The sequence below is a fragment of the Excalfactoria chinensis genome, chromosome 15, assembly GCF_039878825.1.
Source record: "Excalfactoria chinensis isolate bCotChi1 chromosome 15, bCotChi1.hap2, whole genome shotgun sequence".
NCBI lineage: Eukaryota > Metazoa > Chordata > Aves > Galliformes > Phasianidae > Excalfactoria > Excalfactoria chinensis.
Window position 1 is genome coordinate 11,235,457 of NC_092839.1, and position 20,357 is coordinate 11,255,813.

At 43.5% G+C, this 20,357-nt stretch overlaps 1 long non-coding RNA gene across 1 annotated transcript in view; it reads right to left on the reverse strand.

Moving 5' to 3' along the window:
• Positions 1 to 20,357, reverse strand: part of LOC140258984 (uncharacterized) — a 74,727-nt gene that overhangs the window by 51,515 nt on the left and 2,855 nt on the right. Inside the window, exon 2 of the long non-coding RNA XR_011905331.1 lies at positions 16,105 to 16,180. This is a non-coding gene — a long non-coding RNA (uncharacterized lncRNA). The remainder of the gene's footprint in view (positions 1 to 16,104; positions 16,181 to 20,357) is intronic.

Here is a 20,357-nt window from a genome sequence, read left to right on the forward strand (position 1 = left end):
TTAATATTGTTCCACCAGACCACCTCCTAGACCTCAGTGATTTTATCTTTACAAGACCTTGATCAGATGGGAGTTTTTTGTTTGTGCGTTCATATGGAATAGATAAGTAGAGGGGTTGTTTGTATAAATAGGTGGAGTACAGAGAAACACTTAGATTCTCAAGGATAAGCAACTTTTGGTTGCCCTACTTGAAATACCTAAAACCTAGTTAGTTTACTTAGAAGCACATTCAGGAATTATATGCCCCATAGTATACCCAGTGAGCAGTTCTCCAGGCTGCACTTAGAGCTGTGGCTACACAACAGCTCCCAAATGAGAAGCCAAGAGCCTCAAGTGAGGCAGTCAGAAGGCTGGAAATGCACTTATGGGTTAATCCAAAAGGGCAGTAACAGGAAATTCACCCTATCAATTCAAACCTGCCAAAATTAGAGGCCATGGGGCTTCCAGGTAGTTTGTTTCCTAACCTTCACACAGCATCATTAAAACAGCACAATAACTGGTGCAAGAAAAGTACCTTACAAACATGTCTCCCAATCACTAGTCCTCCAGGCTAACAGGTCCTGCATCTCTAACGAGGACAGATTCTCCCAAAGCAGAACAACTTCTCATTGTGCAGTAAGTACCAGTCACACAAACGCCTGGATGTTACCCACATCAATTTTAGAGACTTGTAAAGTCCCTGGTGGTTTTGTATACGTGATGTATGTAAACACTGCTGAAAACACAACATAAGAGAGCCTGAGGAGGAGAAACGTGGAGGGAAAGCTCCATCAAGACCTCCAGGCATCTATCTTCAGGGACACTGGAGCAACAGGCAGTCCAGAGGAACACGATTGATGGCCCCCAGCCTAGATATCAGAGGGACAGGCCACCAGGAGCCCCACCTGCAAGCAGAATGCCCCCAGGTTACCTGGAGTGTGTGTGGCAGGGCAGGGAACCCCGATTTCCCCACACTCACAATTAGCATCCGCTCACCAGATGGGCCTCCCCTGGCTGAAGTGCTCCAGGAGGCGGCTTTCTTTGCCCCACCAGCAGGCAGGCACATAAAGAACCACAGCTTGCTACAGTGTTTTCTCCCTTCCCCAACCCTCTCCTAAGACTTTACCAACTCTGTTTCCTCTTGCTAACAAGTACCACTGATACATCTTTTCTGCATTTTTATCTGTGCATTTTTCCCTGGATCCCGACAGGTGAGCTACAGGAAATAGCACCTGCGAGAAAGGAAAGTCCTAAATAGCTCGTTCCCATATGTCACACAAGCATCTCTCTACTCTTGTCCTATTGAATAGCTTCAGGTTATACTGCCAGCCAAAAGCAACAAAATAAGACCCAACTTTTCCCCTATGCCATCCTTCATTTGTGGGAATTTTAACAATTTGCTGCTAAATCCAACTCTTTAGAGTTGTAGTGATGACTAATCACTAACAGACATGTACTCACAACTGACTAGATATTTATTTCTTGTCTAAACCCAACTCTGAATAACTTAAGCACCTTAATAGAAGTAGAATAATAAATACAGTCCAAATATAGGCAGCAATCCAACCCAACCATCACAGCTCTCTCTTAAATCCCCCATCTTTCAACAGCGCTCGCTGCAGTGCCTCTCACTATTGTATAACAAGAATGTAACAGAAGGGTGGACTAGGCAAGATTGGTGTAGTTACCATATTTACTGCTCTCACTTCATGCTTTATATATTAAAATAGATGAAGAAAAACAACCTGAGCACATTCATGTTTGCCAGAGATTTTTTTTTCTGCATACAGAGCAATAACTTTGCTCTGTTCTTAAAGACTTGGGCAGCAAGAAAACAAACCTGTATGAGTCCGCTGGACAGGATGGGGAAAGGGATATATATGCTACTAGTGGTCTGGCCTGGGCTATTCACCTCACTTTGATAGGGGGAGAATCCCAGCTGCGGCTGCACTGCTCCTGCTAACACGAGTACCCAGAGGTTTCCTAGGAGAACCAGAGCCCAGCCAACAAGTTCCCTGCAAGCAAGAGGCCCCAGAGCCAAGTGCTCACCTGCACAACAGCCAGCACGGATACCTGGGTTCCATCTCCCCAAGGAACTGCTAGTAAAGAAATCTAAAACAAAAGTATTTAAACATATATATATAGACAGCTAATCAACCTATTCTGGCTTAACTGGCAGCATAACTGCCTCACTGATGCCAGCCCTTAGTGTCAAAACTAATCTTGGTTGTGCATTCTGAAGATCCCATGGACTGTCCAGAGCAAAACAAAAAAAAAAAAAACCAACATGTTTTAAGCTACATTTAGGGGTTACTTAAGAGTCTTTTTCTGTCTACTTGGTTCATTTATTCATGCATTTAGGAATTAAAACTTAATCACATAATTCCAGCAGTAAAGGTGAAAGTCTACCAAGTATCGATCTCCCAGTACAAGTCAAAGAAGTTGATCGCGATTCCACCTCAAACAACACAGAGATTCTTTTGCTTAGGTTGTGTTTGCAAAAAATAGACTCAGCAGACTCTAAATGATTTTGTCTCAATGACAACACATGCAGCCACTAGAGAGGCTGTAACTGCTCTGAAGTTTTACTCCACAACAGTATGGATTCCTAAGATGCAGAGCAGCTCTTATCTATTTGCAGACATTGGGAGTTAAAACCAAACAAACTTATACATATATGTCTGTTTTTATGTCTCTTAGGATTTTCCTACTCTTCTATTTTCATTAATAGATAAAATCCTTCATTCTTGATCTGGCCTCTGTCATAAAGGCTGGCTCTTTTCACTCAGACATACAGCTAAGGCAAAGCCTGCTGTTACAGACCATCAAATAAGTTTCTGTCTCCTCTAACCTGTAATTGAGGTTGTAACAGATGGCTTTGCGTTTTGCAAGACCAAAGGTTGAGCAACAGCAGTAACTTCATTTAAGGGGAAAGATTTATCAGAGACCAGAGCCAGGTAGGAATTTTTGGAAGATGAAAAAGAATTTCTCACTTTGAAGGAAGACTCAGTGGTACAGCACGTAAAAGCTCATCAGTGGAAATAATAAAACATCCATACATTCCTGTGGGAATAAGGGCTTCCATCTTCTACTGTAGTACTGTCATCATGCCTGCTGCCAGCGGACTTAATTGCACTGAGGTCAGGTGAAAGAACTACAGCACCACTCCAGGTAAGGGCCGCTCTGATACAGTCTCAGAACGCAGCCAGGAGAAGCAGCATTCTGTAGACAACGCTTTTGGCCTGTCTTACAAATTCTTTGTGCTGTCCCAAAGGCAGGAGCAGCACGCTGAGGGAAGGCAACAGGAGAGCTCAGAAAGAGATCTCCAGCAAACACCACTCAGGCAGAGACAAAAATCATTCCTTGGGTCAAAAAGCTCCTTCAGATCCAAGACAACCTGAGTTCTCAGTTGTCGTCAGACTCGAGCCCAACCACACTGGGATTACATCCAACAATTCTTGTCTGGGGACAGCTTCCCGAATCTGTCACTTGCCAAGGTTTTGTTTGTAACAGGGACAGGGCAGAATCCCTTCCGGCCCTAAGAGCAGTTATTTCAGTGCTGCACCTTGGCACGTCTCAGAGCAGCCCTTCTGTATCGCTCACCCTGAGCACTCTCCCTGTTTTACATCGCTCCCTCGTTTTCAGCTTGTTAAGTGAGTCCAGCTCCCCAGGCAGAAGGGTGGTACCTTCCAACTTTCAGGCTTGCCATGGTCTGTTTATCAGATCTAATGAAGACATTTATGGGTTGATGGTCTGACAGATGCTCAATTTTCTGACTGGATGAGGAAGTCAAACTGTTATATAAGAAGCCAATAAGTACCATTCATTCCTAAAGCAATAAAACACTGCTGCATTTCCAAGTTAGTTGGCACAATTGAGCCAGTTTGCTGGGAGTGAATTTAATCAAGCTTTATCTTTATTTAGGGTCTTCTTTAGCACCCTACACTATACTATCTGAGGATCTAGAACAGTGAAGATTACTATTCTAATGTGCTGTTTTTCCTAGCTGTTTTCAGGATCAAAATGTATTGCTAACGCAGCAAAACGCTCTTGGAGACACTTACACCTTTCACCATTTGCATGTGTGTTTGGGGTTAACACAGAGGTTTCCCAGCAAATTGAAGTTCAGAAGGTTGTTCCTTTTTCTTTACTCTGAATATTGTGGTATTCTTTAAAATTCTAAAAATAGTTGAAGGTTTCCCTATTAAAAAAATTAATAAGGTTTACTCAGCACCGTCCATCCGAGGTGTTTACCTAGGCACCACTTGGCCATCCACCATGCATTAAATTCAGGAGTGTTTTCTGCTAAAGTGCTAAGACTTGATGGGGCAGGTTTTATGGGTTCATTACAGTGTGCCTCTGGAATATTGCAAGGCATGAGACCAAAGGCTATGCCCCATTGGCTGCCAGAGTTTATTAATGGCCCCATTTAACACTCCCCCAAGCTTTCAATTGCAGTTTCCTCCCCTCTATACTCCCCTCCCCTCTCCCCCCACATGCCCTAATAGCTGAAGAGTATCCTTAGGGAGTGACAGCTAGGCTCTCAGGTCAGCCCCCAGAAAAGCCCCAAGTCCAGGCACTATGTGCCAAGGCGCCCACCTCCACTGTAGGGGTGGCAGCCACCCCCCACCCCTTGAACCCTATGCACCAGCCACAAGAAGGGGACAGAGGCTTACCCTGCCCTATAGAAAGATGCTCTTGGTCTGGTAAGGTCTCACTGTTCTTTCCAGAGCTTCAAAATCTCTCCCTTAAAAGGCCAAGGAGCCTCTTCATCTCTTGTTCAGCATCAGCATTCTCACTCCCATGTACTCTCAGTAATAAAGAAATAAATTGTTCACTGCCTTAAGGGAACGTGCATATGGAAAACCCAGTTCAGGAGTAATTCACCTTTGTTATTGCCAGGAACCAGTGATGCACAGACAACAAGCCATGCAAAACTCCATCATGTTGACCTTTGAGGGCCATCATCCCCTCCTCAAGGTTTCCATCCTCTCTGTCACTAGATTAATTGCATTCAACATTCAAGGATTTGCAGTAGTTCTAAGCTTTGTGCCATCTTAGGAGATACAAACCACTACTCAGAACTGACAGAAAAGAGGGTTAAAAAAAAAGAGACCCCTTAATCACTCCGCCATCGGTTACCCTGTTGTTTCTGCATTAGATGTCAGACTGCATCTTTAAGAGCTGACCTGTCTCTGCAGCGAAAGCACAGAAAGCTGGCAGTTGAGGAAGCAGAACGGATGACAGTTCTTGGCAGTGGTTTCAGCTGTCTTGTTGGGTTTTTCAGATTAATCAGCCCCTTTGGAACACTGAACAGATCATCAGGACAATCCCTCAATCCAAGATCTTTTGCAGTGGAAAAAAAAAACCCTCATAAACTGGGACAGCAGCATAACGAAAGCAGTCTTCTGAAAGGGGCTCAGTCTTGGCTCTGAGAAAAGTCCTTATCAAGACAGTGTCTAAAGCCAATGGCATGTCTGCACCATCATCCCTCTGCATGTGCTCACACATGGTGTGTGTTTTCAATGTGATTTTGCAGGAAGTCATGAACTGACACAAAGCTTCCCTCCATGCCCCCCAAACCCACTATCTCATGCTTTGTTAAATACATCATGTTTCTGTCAGATGCCAAAACAATTGACTATTTTCTTTCAAGGAAAAATCTTCCTTCCCAGTATTTAAGGCTACATTCACATGCTCAACACGTTCTGTTTGAAACATTTGGTTTTACTCGATACAGAAAAAGAATCAACACTGCATTCAAATAGATATGTGGCCATGCCCTCACTCCATCTCACCCCCCAAATTAAGTGCTGCAAGGAATTACTCTCTTTTTTCCCCCCACAGGAAAACTGTTTAAACGCTCTCTGGTTCTCCTCTGTCCTAAAAACGCAGCTTCATTTTAAACAAAAAATATAATAAGGAACTTTGCTACACAGTTTCAGCCTTCCTCCATTACACAACAAGCCGACAATGAGCAGTTATGCAAGCCCCTGCTCACCATGAAGCACCTTGTGCTGCTTAGCGTTTGCCTAAGCCAGCAAGCACAAAGGAGCCAAAACTGAAATGCTGTTAATTCCTTGTGCTCCTGACCTAAAGGCTGAGCTCCCAGTACTGGTTACCAACGCTTTTGACAAGGATTTATTATTATCTGGGAAACGGCTGGATATGAGGAGCACACTTGGCTTTTCCCCTGTTTTTGTAGCCCACTGAGGCTCTCCTTTCCCTGTTATACCAACAGGGTGCTGCCACTCTGAGCAGGGATGGCAGACCTGAGCCACACCATCCCCCGCAGGCTCTGCAGCCATCCCAGCCCTTCACAACTCCTGGGACCCCTGGGACATCAGCACTCCAGGCCATCACAAAGCACACCAGCAAGCTACCTATGGAGTTGACCACCCCCCAAGAATGGATCTTCGAGCACAGCTGGATTCTGAAACTCTCACACTGGAAGAAGGGGCATAATCTTCTGAAGGAATGGGCACGACCTGAGAGCCAGCCCTTTGAACCAGGATTACCAAACTGCCTTCTGTACTGTCAGACACCTGTGGTTATAATCTCATTGCTTCCACTCATTCCTTCCAAATGGGCGCTTCACCAAGCACCCCAGTCCCTACCCAGCACAGGGGTCATCCCCCAGCAGCAGTATGAGACATGGGGTGCAGTTCCCATACCGGTACAATTAGGCTCAGCCTAATGAGCTCCCATGGTAACCCTCACTGGTAGCTTGGCTCTTGCTTTTGCTCATTTGCTGTGTTCACTCACCCAGCTGTGATGGGCACGGCCACTGCCAGGTAGCTAGGTGGTTCAGCTGGGATGCGTGGAGTGACAGAACACATTGCCAGAGAGGTTCTTATCACAAGCAGTTCTTACAGCAACAGCCCTGAGAAATCCCATCGTAGAAGAGACGACTCAGTCTTGTACAGACACTTTACATGTCCAGACATTCTTGAATATATGAGAATCTACTGCATATAAAAAGTGACCTCTGACTTTTTGTGCCTCTGCTCTGCACTGTCACAAACAAGAATATCATTTCAAGAGATGCTGTCAAATTATATTTAGCGCAGTTTTTCTATTTTGTTTAAAAATAAAAGTCTTCTGCAAAGCATAAAATGAATAGAATTAAGAAAACAATTCCGTCAAACAAAACAAAAAACGGTGCTGTTGCCTTTCAAACCCTTACCCTGTAGCACTGAAAACTTGGAATTGTCCACAAACGAATATGAGACTGACATGATATTTATTATCCAAGCCTAAAATAGCACAGAACAAACAGAATACAAATCATGGCAAGTAAAAATTAATTTAAAAAATTCAATTTAATAATCTAACAGTTTAGGGGCAATATGCGGTTTATATTGGCAGTGGCCTTTTAATCTTGCAAATCATATAATTAAGAAAACTTAATTAGCAAAAGCAGCGTTTGAATATTAAAGCTGTGAAAATAACTCAGGAAAAAAAAAACTGCAAGTATTGGCTTGAACTTTTTTTTTTTTTTTAAGCCTCAATTCTGCATCTGCCCGCTCCTCCACTAACGTCAATAAAAGGCAGGAATAAATAAACGGTAGGAACAGTCAGGAAATTGTGAAGTTAGAATATTCCCCAAACCCAAAATTGCAGCTGCTTGCACCAGAGCCTGAGGCACACCGGAGCACAGGGAGCTGCAGCAGCGCATCCTGCCTCCCTGCACCAGCTCCCACCGCAGCCAGACCAGGAGCGCGCTGCCCTGGGCCAGCACAGGCCTCCCCCCTCCTGCTCCCAGCACCCCCCCTGGAGAAGCATGCAAGCCGCTCAGCCATTAAGAGAGACTAAATAAAAGCAAGACAGGCATGTCTATCTGCAGAGAGCCCTAATATGTTTCATACACCCAAAGGAGAACAACCCCCACCTGCCCCCCAGAATGGGCTTCTGGCAACTTTCAGTCTCAGAAACCTAAGTTAGCTTCAGACCTGAGTTGAAAGGCATCGGCACAACAGCACGCCATCACGTCTCCCTCTCTGGGGAGATGCGTGAGATTCCCATAGCTCATAATAACGACGTCCACAGCCAGTATCAACACCACCCCTGCAGTTTTAATCAGGTGAAAAAAATAAATCAGAATGCTGTTAAGCATTCTCATCTGTAGAATCCAAATAGGCCTTCCATGCCTCAGAAAACCAGAGCTCTGGGTCACTTACTAGAGGGCTGCTGGAAGGCTGCAGGAAAGTTAACATTTGCAGCAGAGCATCTTACACAGATAGAGGGCTTGGCTACATTCAAACTTTCTTTTGCAATATTTGCTCAAGAGAGCTTTTATTGTTGCTGTTCTGCTTTAGGACATGTGTTGTGCTTTAGTAAATAAATGATTTATCATTGCCTTCAACGTTGTTCTTAAATTGATTTGATTGCTTTGTTTCTGGGGATAATTCAGTGATTTTTTTTTTTTTTCCGCTTGCTTTAGGGACAATTTCCAGTATAAGAATGAAGCTTTGAACCCAAAGTAGATCCAAATTTTCTCCAGGAAGCCCCTCAGCCCTTTCTTCTGACCTTCAAGCTGTGTTCTGTTCAGTTTGCATAGAATAAGAGCCCTCAGATCCCAGGGCTCCATCTATATTTTTTTTCCCTTGAGTCCTTTTTATCCTATATCTTTTGATGGGACTCAGCACTCAGCAGTGACTACAATATATTGTTTAATAGCAGTCTGCAGAATAGTGCTCTTGGACATAGATTTTGGTTGTACAGATACAGATTATTCCAAGTAAAAGTAACAGAAAGAGGCAGCTTCTGCTCTAAGTCAGACCACTGGGATATTAATTGTAACAGAAATCAACAGTGACTGCTAGGATATTAGGAGCAAAGTTAAGAAGCACTGAGTGAGTTACAGGCACTCTGGGGTCTCAGACATGGGTAGGAGGTACATCAGTCCCTAGACAGAGCAGCAGAGAAGCACTGAGTTTCGCTGCTTGACTCCTTGCAGCACAGACATCTGCCAGGGCTTCCTTCCAGCCCTGCATCCCCCTTTACACAGACCAACTCATGGCTTTGCAATAAATCCAAAACCCTTCCTGCATAAGGCTAACAGGCAGCAGTTACTCTGCATGGCAAGTGTGCCATTTAAACAAACTCATTAGTTTCTCGATTCGTAATTTGAAGAGCATGGTTGCACTTGGCAGTTGACATCCAGCCCAAAATAATGACACATTAAAGGTTTTAATCTCCTATAATTGGGAAAGGTTTCCAAAGAAAACAGAGGTGTCTGAATTGCATCTCCCCATCTTGTCCGTGTGTTACCCAAACAGATGTCACCACGTTAATCCATGGGAGCCACTCCATTCTCCAGCCAGAAAGGAGGGCAAAGTTGTCTGGGTAGATCAGCTGGAGAGCAGACATCTGTGCTACAAGTGGATCCTCTTCATCTTTTTTTTCCTCTTCCAAGTGCACCACATTATACAAACAAACGAAATCTAGGTCGGTGTTGGCCAGCAGTAGGGCTCCTCCAAACACCCGCACACACAGAACGCCCAACACCAGGGGCATTCACACAGCCAGTAGGAATTTGCTGCACGTCTGTTCCTCTCTACTACAAAACTCTTGCCGTGCCAGGGAACGCTAATAAACACAGAAACAAAGGCACGGTCCTTATTTGTACCTGTCAGAGGACCTAAGGAATGAGGCTGACCAACCAAGGAAATTAACATTTGTTCCTGGCAGGAATCTATGCAAAAGGGACAGGGTTTTAATTTAGGGCTCTTTTCATCAGAATGATAACAGCTGTCATCTACTGTGTGAGCGCAGTAATTACTGAATCTCCTGTGTGGAAAATGAATACCTGATGTTTCATTTACACAATAATATCTCAATCTGCAGTTCCAGAGACAGCCAGCAACATTCCCACGGAACAACTAACATGTACCCATCCCTGGAATTCCTGCTATTTTACAAGATCCCCTCCAACCCCCCCTCGAAAAAAACCACCACCACCTCAATAGATTTCCTATTCCTTCCAACAAAAAGAGTCTGGAGTGGTATTTACGATCCTAAAGTTTCAAAACACAGCCTGGTTTATTTGACTCTCCTGGGTTCCTTGAAATTGATCAAGGTGGAGTTTTCTGTGTGTGGTTTTGTTGCCTGTTTCTGTGGTTTTTGTTGCTTGTCCTTTTTAAGGTAACTTGAATATCCAATCTCACCTCAAATTTTAAGCTATTATTTCTGCACACATATGGATCAGAGATGAGAGCTGATTTGCCACTGCCACAACGCAAACAGGGAGACACAGAGTCCAGATTCAGACATCCATTATTTTGGTTTAAAAGAACATTTGAATACATTTATCCAGCGAGGCTTGATTATGGATCTCATGCCTCCAAAGTTGAGGAATTTTGTTTTTGTATGAATTCTGATTCAGTTTCTTAAGAGAAACAAAGTTGGATTTGGAAAGCTAAGCAGCCTGATGAAAGAATGCAATGCTCTTGCTTACAAACACACCAGCCTAGCTAGCGCCATTATGAGAATGATATTAATTTAAAAAGTAGTATTTTCACCAAAACACACATAATTGTACAGCACAGATCACTTTAAAACTATAGGAATCCTAATCATTAAAACAAGTGAAGCAAAATTATACCTTCTGCAAAACTGCTTGTACCGACCAGCCTGGGCTGTATCATGCATGGGGCAGGGGGCAGGGGGGCAGGAGCACTTCCAAGCACTGAAAAGTACCAGTAATTCCTGTATAACCTCACACACTTTGAGAACAAAATGATTTCAGTTTTTATTATGTTGCTTTTTAATCAGTTGAAGAGGATGTGGAAAATAACTTCAGTTTCCAAGTGATTTATCTAATCCAATTTCAATCAATCACTTCCCCCCTTTTTAGCCATGCCCTGAAGATGTTTTCCCTACAACTGGTTTGCATTCAAATGAGTAAGGACGTATTCCTTTTGCATACACAGGCCATGCAGCGGCATGCTTGAATTTGACAAAAGATGCCTACCAGTTAAAGCTCCATACAACTGCTTTCCTGCTTAAAACTATCGCATAGCAGCTTCTAATTTTAGTGTTTTGTTAATTGTCAGCATAAAACCAGGGAGTTGGGAACCTAAGTGAACTTGTTTTGATCAAATCAAATGAGTTTCATGCTAGGCAGCAGATAAATATGAAGTATTTAATTTATCTAACTATATGCTATCTAAATATTTGAAAGCACATGCTTAAATCCTATCAGTTCCAAAGCCTTTTCAGGCAGCTTTTGACTGTCTTGATTAATGCATAGCTTGGGTTTTCAAAGCAGCAAAGGAATCGGGGCGTTTGTATCCTCCAGAGATGAAATGAAGCCTGGATGGATGGATGGAGACAGCAGTTTCTCTGAAGAACAGCCAGAAATCAGCCTGAAGGAGATGTTTGAAACAGAGATGGCCAGGAACAGGTTGTTTGTTTTTGTGGGTTTCTTTGTTGTTGGCTTTGGTTTATTGGTTTTGGGGTTTTTTGGTTTGTTTGTTTGTTTTTGAGGAGGGAATCATTCCTTTCTATATCAGTATAGTTTGAGATTATTATTATTATTTCAGCCCTCCTTTCCTCCTCAGCAGTACGTTCTGTCCCGTGATTTTACTTCAGCAACAGGCAGTTTTTATGAGAAGCTGACAGGGTGCTGATGAAATTTGGGACAACATTTCATTTTAAGGAAGGTTTCGTTTAAAGGAAAGCCTGGGATTCAGGACAGGAGAACTAAGCTGGCAGGAGCGCTTGGAGTCATGAATCATTTTTCAATAGCTGAAGTAACAATCCTTTACATTTAGGATTACTTATTCCAACTCACAGCATTTAAGTGCTTGCAGCAGGTATTAAGAAAAAAAAAAAAACCACTCCTTTCTTATTGCAGACTGGTGTTTATCAACTTCAGCTTTTTCTTTTGGCAACAGCATAACATCAGTTCACCTTCAACAGGTGAGCCAGTGCAGCCATCACATCTTTTCAGAACTCTGACACCGATTTTCTTGCTACGATCCTTTGAGAATAAGACTCAGATTTTGGAGAATGTTTGTCTTCAAAAACTGAGCTAAAAGCCTGGATGGACGGTGGATATTTTGACTAATAAATATAAAACTGCATATCTGCCCTCTGAAGATTATTTCCAAACATTCTGTAGAGATTCAGTTCAACTTTCGTTTTGTTTTTAATACAGCACAGCTATTAACACCATGTTCCTTACTACTCTGTAGCTGTTCACTTTAACTTGAGTAAAACACACGATCAGGGTGCCAAGTCACCACCAATTGCTGCAGGTTGATAGACGTCTGCATTTAGTTCTCAGACTTAAAGAAAACCTAATACAAGTGGGGTACGATTTTCTAAATTAATTTGCAGTGTTGCAGACTGTATCTTCGCTATTACAAAACAGTGGTTTAAGTAACTAAACTAATTTTAGATCACCATCTGTGTGCAAATTTGTCTCTGAAAACACACCTTAAGTACTAGTCATCCTTCAATTTAGAGACTCAAAGAACTGTTTCATCAGCAAATGGTTTTGTTAGGAGCACCACTGAGTAATTGCAGGGCCTTCATGATGCTGCGCTGTGATACTTGTGTCTTGTCACGCAATTTACTGTCACACCCAGGTGGTCTTTGAGATGAACATCTCGAAAACAGAGCTTTTAGCCTGTCTACAGCTATGGTCAACACATCAATTCTTTCTCATTCTCTCGAGATAGAAGATTAGGAAAGACAAGAGGCAAAGAGTGCAGCGTAAGCAGAACAAATAAGCATGTTTGTTGGCTGCATAAAGAGTTATATACTCCACTTGCTATTTTGAAACACAACACAAAGGATGTCCTGTAACCATGTTATGCATCTCCAAACCTACAGTTAAGTTTAAACAAGAAAATAACAACTTAGGTCATTCAAGAAAACATTAAGAGCAAATGACATTTCAGAGTTAGTCCTTCAGCTCCCTAAATGAGATTTTCATAAATGCCGATTCCTGAAGTTGAGAAAAGGACACAGCCCTGCCTTGACACCTGTCCTCCCACACCATTAGACACAGCACAGCTCACAAGGGACATTCCCATGTCCCCTTGCCAAATCCACGACTGCAAATGTATCTACGAGCAAAGCAGGCTGTCATAATAAAAGCACGTGACACGCTGGTTCACTTGCTTCGGAAATGACAATCTTCCCATTTGATGTACAGTTGAGAACTGATCCCACTTGGAAAGGGAAGGCAATTGCTCAACTGAGCGCCCACTCTAGCAATTTTTGCATAATTAGAAGAATATGTTTAGTCTTAACTTTCTTCTGATGAATTCAGTCACACCTGTTTACGTGAAATCAATTAAGAGACCTTAATCTTCTTAGACAGTTTCCAACACTCCATTCACAGGTTCAGGCCTGTTTCTTGTATTGCAAAATTTAAATTATATTAAAAAAGAAACAATTATCCTATAAACATGAAGATTTAAATTACACCTAAATAATTAAAACCAGTTACACTTTTAGTCTTGCAGCCTTTTGATGGTCAGACACATATCAAACAGCGCTGTCCACTCTGACTTGGGCAAGTAGAGGATGAGCAGAATAACCCCAAAGCAAGACCAACATGAGCACATCCACATGCCTGCCTCGTGCCAGAACACACATTCCTGTGCCTGGATCTGCTCATGACTTGTGCAGTGACGTAAAGGTAATGTCTGGTAATGGGGTCATTCAAGGAAAGAGAGTTGAGAACTCCAGCCCACAGCATCCAAAATCCCCCTTCTTACCAAAGAATTTTGGGGGAAGGATTTAATTCTGCCTGGCTTCAGACAGATTCCTAAAATAGATGCTGACAGAAGGTCAGATGAATCATACTTCAGAAGTGCCTGTATTTCTCCCCTATGAAGGAAACCTCTACAAGAAGCCTGGGTGGACGCAGAGAGTTTTGATGAGACAAATTCCAGCATTAGAGGGGACATACAAGCAACACCAACACCTAGTGAAAGAACAAGGTGTGTTTATATTTATACCCCCAATCATCTGGGAGGTCTGAAGGTACCCAATCAGACGACACTTAAAGAAATAAAAAGTGTGTTACTCATCTCCACTGGGTACAGTTTGTGGTTTATAGCATGAAGAGTCCTGGCAGCATTTCATGCCAAAGGAGAATTTAAATCTCACATCTGTGTTTGCTTCTTGGATCTACTATGCTGGCAAATGAATCATCTCAAGAAACCTTAAATTACTTTTCATCATGCATCAAACATTATAAAAGGCATTAAATCTGCGTCCAGAAATAGTTCAAACTGAAGTGGAAGTTTGCTCTCAGGACTCTCACAAGACGATCCAGCAGAACATGCATGAAAAGTGCTTGGTATACTTCTGAGTAATAGGTGCCAAATTTGTTTAACCTACAGAGCTGCGCAAGATTGCACCGAGGTGAAACAAGAACAATGAAAACTGTTGTCTTCAACGGAGGAAACCCTGCCATTTAGTACATGTCTTGTGAAAGCTGACCCACACCACAAGGCCTCCATGGAAGCAAAGACTGATCCTGCTCAGTGGAAGTAAATAAGTTTTTCTTGCACTAGCACACATGCTGCTTCAAGCTAAGTGCTTCATGTTGTTTTCAAAGATGGATGCAAAAATAAAACCCAACCAAACACAACACCAGGTTGCTGCTGAAAGCCCTTTCCCCCTCCTAACCCTTAGAAAGGGAAAATATCAAGCAGCAGCTAAAATTCAATTGAAATCGACTTTCGCTTTATAAACTTCAACTTCCGTTCTAATTGTTAAGGAGACACATAATAACTGGCTTTAACATAATTTTCTTTGGACTATCTCCCCAAAGCCACAATTAATGTAAATACCAGCGTCTTGTTAGTAATTTCCTTTCATCAGTAAATGCTGAAATGCAATGATCCGACCACAAATCACAAAGCAAATAAGCTCGCAGCGCTGTGCAGGCTGTGTTGTTATTATGCAGTTTGTACACGAGAGAGTTGATAAGGGAATTGTTTTGTGAGCAGGAGTAATCTCTGACTACTTGGAAGAGTTTCCTTTCGCTAGAAAGCAGCAATCCTGCCTTTCCAAGAAATTAAGACAGCAACTTGTAGGGGGCACTTACAGTCAAACTCACGTGAAGGAGCAAAAGTAGAGTCAGGTGTCAGGAAGTCAAGATAAACCAGGAGTAAATGTGGGACTGGAGACCAGACATCAGTCTCCCTTCTCCATACACAAACATGAAGGGATTTCCTTGTATTCTGCCATTTTCCTCAGTTGCTCTTAAAGGCCCCTAGTGATGGAGCATGAGATGCCTACCAGTCTTGCTCTCTTCTTTGTGCTAGGATATCAACAGGGAAAGAGGAAGAGCCCCTGGCACATGTGAACCTCAGTCTTTCTAGTTCTGCTAGTGCTGTATGTATCCTGTTTTAGCATTTACTTCCCTGTACACAAAAATACAGGTATTTTAATGCTCTTTTCCCCCCCCCCTTTGAAGCCAAACATATATTTTTGGCTGTTAAATCTACATCTCCAGTCAAACAAAAAGATGGAAGACACAAGTAACTAGAACAGACTTCAGTCCCCCATCAGCCAAGGCCCTCCTTTGCCAGATCGCATCTTCTCCACCAAACCCTCAGTCATAAATTCTTCACTCAATAAAATAAAAAGAACCACCACACACACAAAGCTTCTGGACTCAGTCCAAGCCAGACTCCTTCCCAAAGAGGAGTGAAAGGCAGCAGAGAGAGCCATGCACCATCACAGGTGCTGTTCTAGCAGTGGAGAGAGAAACGTAAGCAGAACTGGTAGTGGGGGCAGGGGGAGGAAAAGAGAATGAGAAATACTGGTAAAATATGCAGTAGTAAAAGATGCTTGGGGGAAGAGGAGAGGGGAACAAAACAACAAAACTTGACTTGAAATACAGCTGGTACACATACAGCAGAACAAAATTCAACTCCATGACTACAGTGACATACTTGTTGCAGCAGGAATATTCAGTGCAGTGGGTTACTGGGACACATTTCTGATACCACGTACAACAGCAGCAGATAGCACTTTGACCAGAATAAATCCTTGCCTTCAGTTCAGCTTGTTACAAACAGTTCCATCCCTGCTCTTCCATGCTGCTCTATCAATTAGTCTCTCAAGAGTGACTACAGAGCTGTCACTTACCGGTAGTGCAGAGCTGTCATCCTCCTGACTGGGCCACATGAGTCAGTTCCCAGGCAATAAGAGCTGCCACTCAGAGCTGTGAGGAAGAAGATGGAGAGATAACTAAATTAATCCCCTTGCCTTTATAAGCCACCTTAGCAATGTCCTTCCATATCTGAACATCTTGTAGTGCCTCTCTTTGGGTAAGCATGCAAAGTGTGCACGATACCATGTTTTCAACTGCTAAGCGTACACGTCAAAAGGACAATTTGCTTGTGGCCAAGAAGCTTGGACACAAGGAAATGCAGCATACAGTTACATCATAGCCTATCATTTTTTGCTAAAGTACATTCTGCTTTTTGGACTCTCTAGCATCGATCTCTGCATGGGTTAACTTCCACTGGTGGAAAAGACACTTGCTTCCCATACCACAAAACACAGAGCTAGGTTATCCTGCCAAATAAACCAGTCACAACCAGCTCAGGTATCTCTGTGCTGCAGTACTGTCTGCACTGTAGACATTCATCACATCTTCTCAGGTCAGAGATTAGCACCTAATCCCTTGGCCATGTTTCCCTGTAGGAACTTCACAGTATCTGGGCTTTGCTCATCTCTACAACCTATGGTTTTGCAAGGTCCAAGCTACTTTGCAAGGATTGCAAAACTTGTTTGAACTTGTACATTCTCCCCATCCTTTCCCCAGCCCAACATGATGGCAAGAGGGCTGAAAACATAGCAAAAATAAATATTAAAACTGTCCTGGAAGTCAATAATTTCTCATAAACTGACCAGACACGTATGGATACAGACACACAGAACCTGAATTCATCATCTTTGTGTATTCTTACATTCCTTTTCCCCTGTCTTTTTCCCTCTAAGCTAATTTCACGTCCCAGCTCCTGTACTAATTTCTATTGTGAGTTCTCTATATGCTTCTGGTGTAACTGTCATACGTCCCTTTCCATCTTGTTCTTGCCATGTAGTTAGAAGTGCATATAAACGATTGCAAGTGCTTGCAACCTCACTGCAGCACATTTCCCAACATTAAGCTCCTCCAGCACCCTGTTGATCCCAATCACTGAATTTTATTACCCTCCTCTGTATTGCCTGACTCCCTGACCCTGTATGCAGTTTAAGGTTTGCCCAACCCTTCCGTTTCCATCCGAAGACATTTCTCAGCTAATATTAGAATAAAGTCTCTTAGAGCTACTTATACAAGGAGATACTCTTAAGAAGTCGTGAAGGGTGGAACCAGGGATGCAAACAGCACAGGAGCAATAAGCTTGTTCCCTAGCAAGCATGATCAAAATGATGGATCTTGCCAGAAGTGTCAGTTGCCCAATTTTTATTCTTAGTAAAGCTACAGGGTTTCCTTCACACCCTTTAATTACTCAAGCCTTACTTAAGGAACATGGTTCAAACAAACAAACATGAAAAAAAAAAGTTACAACAACGTAGCATGATCTTGACATACAAGATGTCAGAACCATTATAAACCCCTTTATTCCAGAATGATGTCTTTTGTGCTTCGAGGCATGCTTGCTATTCATAGATCTACTGCTCAGCTGTTCCAGTTTTTAGTTCTGCATAAATGCCCACTCATTATGTCCAGAGGGTTTTGCCTGTAGCTTTGTGTTTATAGCCTTGAGGCAAATGTCTTGATGGCTTAGGGAACTCATAGCGAATGACCAAATAACATCGGATTTTCCACAGCAACGAAGCCATTATGGGACAGCATTTCTATGTAACAGCACCCTTCAGTGTGCAATCATTATAACTAAGGATTTAACCAGGCTCTAGGGACATAACAAAATCACTTTGAAGCCAAAAATCCACAGTGAAATATTAAGCATTAGATTTCTGGAATGCCTCTCACAACTGCTTGAGTCAAGTGGCTTTGGCAGTTACAGTAAAACCAAGCACTGGGGAAGGAGTTTTATGCACATCTTAACCACGTACCCAAGTATTCAGACCTGCGCTCACAGAGCTGGGGGTGCAGCATGCATCAGCCCTACGCAGATTTAGCCATATGAAGCCATCATAAGCTCACACAAGGCTCCTACGTAGCATTAGTATTTTTAAGCATAACGTTTTCACTACTGAAAAATATTTAATTTGGCTGCTTACGGTACAAATAAAAATCTGAAGTTACACAGCCTTTGTAGGCCTTGTAACCCCAGAGAGGCCAGAGCACCAGATCAGGCCCACCTGACTGACTAGAACAGAGCTGGTGAGGTTCTGCTGAACCAGGTTTGTGATGGAACAGAAGACTGTGATGAAAAGAAAGAATGACATGGCGTGAGGGATGGGCCAGAGCAGCACCAGGAGAGGTGTGCGGGCTGACCCAGGCCGCAGTCCCACAGCCACGCTTGGGCCTCTCATTTATGGCCCAGGGGTCAGGATAAGCACAGGGAGAGCCCACATCCATTACCACCACAGGCAAACGGACTCGGCAATATATTAATTTTCCCAAAATCAATTAAAACAGATTCAGATGGTGAAAAAGCAAAGCAAAACCACCAAACCAACACTCATCTCACTCCCACCTGCTTGCCAGGGTAGACTCCACTGCTTCATCCTCAGCCTCAAACCACCACCCAAGGGGCACAGGAGGGTGCAGCCTCCTCTCATGCCCATATACTCTAGCATAGTGCCCGCAGGGCAATCAATACCTGCTGCAGCATCCACAGCACCTCCTCCCCGACCTCAGCACCTGTGGGGCTGTTTCTGTTGGCCTTTTACATCACATTTGGACACACTGTCCCTGCGAGGCACCCCCAGCGCTGCTGACAGGCCTGCTGTGCCCTGAGGTGAGCTGCGGCCTGCCAATAACGTGAGCAAAAGGCAGATTTTGAGAAGCCACAAACAAAGCTAGGGTCTCTCCAATGAAGAAGTCTCTCAAACTGAAAGGGAAACAGTAGTATATGAGCAGCTGAAAACTATTAAAAACACCTCTTTTCTCTGCGAGGGTCAGGCTGCACACACACACAGGACTACGGCAAAGCCCGCTCAGTGCCTCTGATCTCAACCCTGGAAGAGGAGCTCACACAGATAGTGTGGCTGTTCTGATGGAGGGGTGGGAAATAATCATATGCGGAGCAATCTGTGCAAGGCAGCCCATAGCCCACATCTGTAGATCTCATGGGGGGTCTTCGTTAACGAGCTCACTGTTGTGGCACATGAGAAACTTCATTGGTGCTTCAAGGAGAGGAAGCAAGACACCTGCCTGCTTCACATATGGCCACTTCCTCCCAACAAAGGTGGGGAATTAAACTGAGCTCAGGACGGTGTGGTTGAGAGAGCATGGTATCCTGGCTCCATCAGTGCTGGGGAGGAAAAATGAGGCAGCTTCCACCCCTTAGCACACACAGCCAGCATTTCACCCAGTTTACTTCTCTCAGGAGGAGCAGCTCTGCTTTAGTAACTGCAGAAATGCTAAGGGTAGGATAAGGGCTGCACTGATGATGAAGGAAGTTGAAGCATGGATCAAAAATTCATGACTGCATGGAAAAATCAGAGGTGTTCTGAGACAAATGACCCTCTTGTATAAGAAGGTGATGTGGTCCAGCACTGGGTTGCAATGGAAAAGGAGCTCCCAGTCATATCACACCCAATTTATAACCCTTGCACACAAAAGCTATCGTATTATGACATGACTCAGAAAAGCTAACTATAACACGAGGATTAATCTGGCTGCCCATCTCGCCCCAGATACAGTGTGATTTTTACATCTCCGAGAAGGCTGGATTAATAGCAGGAGCCAGCAACATCACTGTCACAACATGTTAGTGCTGCCAAGAGAAGTAACAGGAAGAATAACGTCTGTACTATACAGGCTTACAAAATGGTTCAACCCAGCGGCATCGCTAGGCACTGTTTTAGCTCAGCAGTGACTCACCGTAACTGCTCACATGCTCCTTGCATGCTGGAAACACCACGGAAGCCTTCCCTCCCCTCTTTCAACAGCCCTGCTGGGGTCACACCGCAGGTTGGTGTGGCCAAGAGCAGTTGTGCATTTTACCATCAGCTTCTTCCCTCCCCACGGATGCAATTTCCTACCTGCCCCAATAACTGCAGATTTTAACCCTGATGGAAGGAGTCTGGGGTAACACAATTACCTTCTTTTCTTTAAACTGCTCTTTTGGACACACTGGAAATCAGAACTGTTGCTGTATACAAATCATTCGAAACACTGACCCAAAGCTGCATGCATACGACGGTCTTTCAAGTCTCAAAAATAATTGCAGAAGACAAGAGTCACCTGAGAGATTTTC